A 5,207-nucleotide genomic window follows, 5' to 3' on the forward strand; every position below is an offset into this window, starting at 1 on the left:
ATTGTATGTACAGCATATATAATAATGTATATAGTTAATCATATTTTTGAAGCAACTTTCTATCAAATAAAATGAAACATTGCTATGTCTTAGTGCTGTTTTATTGTCCTCACTGTCTAATGGACCTTTTCTTACACCACCTCTGTGGTACACTCTAACGTACAAGGTTGGGGTTTTCTCTCGCTCGTTTTTTGGGGTTTTTTTCTTTCTTTTTAATAACAGTTCTGAAGCCAGCTTCTGTAAAGCTTGTCATTTTACCTGGGGAAGGAGTTGGCCCACCTTACAAGGGCACTCTAACCTTACAGCTGTCTCAGCTGATGTCGCACGGCTGCAGCTGCTCTGCCCTTCGGGCGGTGCCGAAGCCCTTGGGCAGGTAGATGGAGCTGAAGGTGAGCAGCTGCTCTCCCTGTGGCTGGTGCAGCGCTGCAGATCCTGCTGCACTTTGTGCTTTTCTGTTCTGCTGCCTTGGTGAGTTGTCAAAGGAAAACCTGTGGGGCTGGCAGCTCACCACAAAAAGTGGAGGAGGAGTTTCATGGTAGGGTGGAGGACCTGCTCCCAGGCATGGACCAGGGAGATAGGTGGGTATTCTGGACAAAAGGAACAACAAATGGAAGGAGATATTTTAATGTTGTAACAAAGGATAAAAAGTGAGCGAGCTGCAAAAAGACCCTTCCTTCCTTTTACTAAAGTAGAGAAACAATGTTATCCCACAGGATGACGGGAGATAAAAGCTGTTACACAACTATACCATTAACAAAAGGGCCATATCTCTTGCAGTGTGAACAGAAAGGTGCAAAATACAAGTTATTTTTTTTTTCAAAATTACCCGAGAAACTCAGAGAATACAAAATTGAAGACTAGATAATCACAGATTAGACACTTCAGAAGGAACAGAAAGGGATATCAGGTGAGTGTAATACTGCTTCTCCCAAAAATTACATTAAAATAAAAATTAATTGGCTATAGGTAAATGTGTGGTGTTCCAAAGTAAAATTCTGATATGAGCAATAGAGGGCACATTATTTGCAGTCCTCAGAATGGGAGAGGACTGATGGCTGTTACAGAAGCTGTAGTGGTATTAGACTGTATGGCAATTAGTAACTGGATATTTACTGCTGAAAAGATAAGCAATACTAAAACTAATAATTTGAACTATTTATTTCTATTACTGCATATTAGATTGAATTTGAAGGTTAGCATGGAAAAAAATCTGGTAACTTTATCGTGAAGTTCTCAGAAGAGCACTTGTTTTCTAATATAAGAATATTGAGATATGTGAAGAATTGAATAAAAACCTTACTGAAAAAGCATACTGTTGAATGAATCAGGGAGTTTAATGCATGTCAAGTTTATATCTCCTGTTATTAGGGTATATAGATAGGAGTGAAAAAACCCAAACCACCAGATATCTAAATTTTCTAGATCAAGAGTAAGTAGCAGTATGTCCTGTTGATACAAGAGGGAAATCAATGGTTATAAAGGCAATCAGTGTTTCACTTAAGGGAGCAATGAGAGAAGCAAAAATGTTGAAATATGTTTGAATTAGAATCATAGAATTGTTCAAGTTGGAAGGGACCTTAAAGATCATTTAGTTCCAGCCCCCCCGTCATGGGCAGAGACATCTTTCACTACACCAGGCTGCTCAAATCCCCATCCAGCCTGGCTTTGAACACTTCCATGGATAGGACATCCACAATTTTTCTGTGCAACCTGTTCCAGTGCCTTACCACCCTCACAGTAAGGAATTTCTTCCTAATAATATTTCATCTAAACCTACTCTATAATTAAGGGCATATAGGGAATATGTGGACTTAGTTGCTAGAGAGCATTACTGAGTTTATAAAGATCATCTGCTCTGAGACAGCTTCCACATCTTATGTGATATCTAGACTTCATTTGAGCTTTGGACTTGGAGATCTTATGAAGATCTCACAAAAACCCCTACTTCTCCTTACCTCACCTCCCCTACCCTCCCCAACAAGTTCTGTATAAGAACATTCCTAAGCTGGCCCAAAACCTGATAACTGTTCTTTCATAGGAATTAGACAAAATACACAAATTTTGGAATTCAGAGTTTTGTAAGCATATTTGAAATTACTGCATGGCAATTCCCTTACTATTTTTTTCCTTAACTGTATTGTTTACAGACAAGGAGGAAATATGGACTGGTCATTGCAAGAGAAAACATTTACAAGAATGACTACTGAAAAATTCATATTTAAATTGTCACCATTTGCAAAGGGTCTCAGAGTTTGGAAATATAATTCCACCATGCTGCCCTAGTAACTTTTTACTACAGGTCCTCATATTATATGTTCTCAAGAATCAAAAGTTATCAAGTGCAAATGCAAGCTACAAACAGAATGACTGCTATCAACATTCTGTTAGCAAATCAAGTGACAAATGCAAAATATTAAAGTTTAGGCAGCAACAATGACTTTCCAAATGGCAGTCAGGTTTCCATTATTTTAAAAATGAAATAAAAGTAGACAAATGAGTGTTGTTTATACAATCCAACAAGAATGATTAAGTCATACAGCTGTTAATGAATATATAACTAGTTGATACAATTAGCAGCCAGTATGTCTATCTTCTATCATAAAGCTGTTTTTACATCCATATGGAAAGAGGCTTAAAACTAACAGTAACTCTGTGTTTTCAAGAAAAATAAGTGCACTAATTAATCCTTAGAGTATGTGACATGATATTGCTGATAGTTGTTTATTCTCTTGCATTACACCAAAATTTAACATGCAACCTTGAATTCTTTCTCTCCTGTGTTTACAGGATTTGATAAGCACTCACCAGTGAAGTGCTCTGCAGGTGTGCAAGCAGCTCTTTTATACTGACACACAGCTCACAGGTGACATTTACACTGTTCAGCTTACTCAAATCCAAGGCATTGAGTAAAGATGATTCATACTGACTTTTACTTTGGGTGGCAAAAAGAAGCAGGAGAGCAGTAACAGATAAATAGCAAGCATCACGGGCGTGGGGGTCTGAGTGATGTTTTCTCAATCCTGGCAGTGAGGGGGCACTGACAGGACAAGTCAATACTTGTTGGCAGAACCTGTGTTGGTGACAAGGATTTGAGTTGTATGACCATGACACCCTGCTTGCAAATCACGTTCTGCTTGACAGAGATGAGATCCACCTCACTAAGCAGGGCAAAGCTATTTTTACCAGTTGGATCATGACCACATAAGCAGAGACTTAAACTAAGAATTAAGTGAGAGAGTAACCAGCAGCCTTGTGGGGGATTGATGGACACAGAAAAAAGCAAAGGGCATAAGGTAATGTGGCAGGAACAGAACACAAAATCAGGAAGATGGAGCTTAGGAGAGGTCACCTTCAGCTCTTGAATGTAAGCAAAGAAATGTCTACGAGACACCATAATGGAGAAATCTCCCAGTCCTTTTCTAGATAGGAGCAGCCTCGTGTTTGCAAGCCTTGGTCCTAATGTAAGAGTTCAATCATTTAGATATTAGCAGGAGGGACAATACAGCAGGACATAAGCAATCCAGAGGTTTCTGTTTCAAGTCATAAAGGAGTCAACAAGGACCAATAATGAGCAATGCTTTGTTGGACCTATACCCATGAAGGGATTGTGGGAAATGCAAAGCTCAAGGCAACCTTGGCCACAGTGAGCATGAGATGGGGGAGCTCCAGATCCTGAGGGGAGTGTGAAGAATAAAAAGCAGGCTCACCACTCTGGAGAGTGAATTTTGCTGTCTTCAAAGATCTGACTGGAAGAGCCCCGTGTGATATATCCCTGGAGGCAAGAGGGGCCCAAGAAAGCTGGTTAATATTTAAGGATAACTTCCTCCACGCTCAGTGAACAGGAAGTTAGGCAAAAATGCCATGAGGCCTGTGTAGATGAATAAGGAATTCCCGGTCAGACTCTTAACACAAACAGGAAGCATACAAAGCATGGAAGCAAGCTTACCTCAGAGAAATACAGCTCAAGCATACAATGATGAAGTTAGGAAAGATAAAGCATGACTAGAATTGGATCTAGCCAGGGATGTCGAAGAACAGCTTCTATAAGTACATAGGTGACAAAAGGAAGACTAAGGAAAATGTAGGCCCATTGCTAAATGAGACAGATGATATAGTGACACAGTACATGCCTCAGTCTTCACTAGCAAGACCAGCCTTCAAAAATTCAGGCTCCAAAAATCAGGGGAAAAGGCTGGACCAAGGAAGACGTACCCTTAGGGGAGAGGATCAAGCCAGAGAATACAGCAAGAGCATTAGCAAGCTGGGCATATGCGTGCTAAGTCTATACATCTGACAGGATGCACCAACTGTACTGAGGGTGCTGACAGATGTCATGGTGAGATCGCTCTCAACTATCTTTCATGGATCATGATGCCTGGGACTGCTGCCTTAGGCTGGAGGAAAGCAAATGCCACCTCCATCTTCAAGTAGGGCAGGAAGGAAGAAGGCAGGGAGAACCACAGGCCAGTCAGCCTCATCTCTGGGAAAGAAATGAAGCAGACAATCCCAATAACCATTTCCAGGCCTCTCAGTGACAAGAAAATCATTGAGTTGTCAGTATGGCTTCACCAAGGGGAAATCAAGCTTGACCAGGCTGACAAACTTCTGTGATACTGATTGCCCCGGTAGATGAGAGGAGAAACGACCATCTGGAGTTCACCACTGTCCTGGGTAACGCCTCCCGCAAGATCTTCACAAAGGACCTTGCTGGTGCCTGGGCTGGATCAAGCACCGTGTGAGCTGGCTCAGCGCTGGCCGGCCGAGCAGGCACAGCACGGCTGAGGCAGCGGGACCGCGGCCGGGCCCCGAGAGGCGATTTTGGCGCCTTCCCGCCCCTCGGCCGCCAGCCCCAATAGCCGCCCTTCCTCCTCCTCTTCCTCCTCCCCCGGAAGCGGAGTGCGGGTTTTCCCGCTCCGAGCCGGAACTCGCTGCTGCCCGTCTGAAGGCGGACGAGGGGAGGCCGGAAGAAGGACAGAGCCCAAAAGAAGGAAAGAGTCCGGAGCGCCGACTGTGGGGGTTCCACCATGGTGCTGCCGCGGTAGCGCCGGCACCTGCCATGGGGAACGCGGGGCGCGGCGGCGGCACCTCCCGATCCCGGCGAGCCGTGCCGCGCCCTCGCCCCGCCCCCGGGCCGCAGAGGAAGCGAGGACGCGGCGGGCCGGGGCGTTGCTGCCCGCGGGGCCCGGCGGCGGGTGAGCGGGGCCGGG

General features: G+C 44.1%; 1 protein-coding gene across 2 annotated transcripts in view; it reads left to right on the forward strand.

Annotated features, from left to right (window-relative positions):
* The first annotated feature begins 4,924 nt into the window (after window positions 1-4,924).
* Window positions 4,925-5,207, forward strand: part of ZNF451 (zinc finger protein 451) — a 33,895-nt gene continuing 33,612 nt past the window's right edge. For both annotated transcript variants that reach the window (XM_041477457.1, XM_041477459.1), the window contains exon 1: window positions 4,925-5,192. The gene's annotated coding sequence lies outside the window, so the exon portion shown is untranslated. The remainder of the gene's footprint in view (window positions 5,193-5,207) is intronic.

This window comes from Pyrgilauda ruficollis, unplaced genomic scaffold (assembly GCF_017590135.1).
Source record: "Pyrgilauda ruficollis isolate IOZ18807 unplaced genomic scaffold, ASM1759013v1 scaffold40, whole genome shotgun sequence".
NCBI classification, from domain to species: domain Eukaryota; kingdom Metazoa; phylum Chordata; class Aves; order Passeriformes; family Passeridae; genus Pyrgilauda; species Pyrgilauda ruficollis.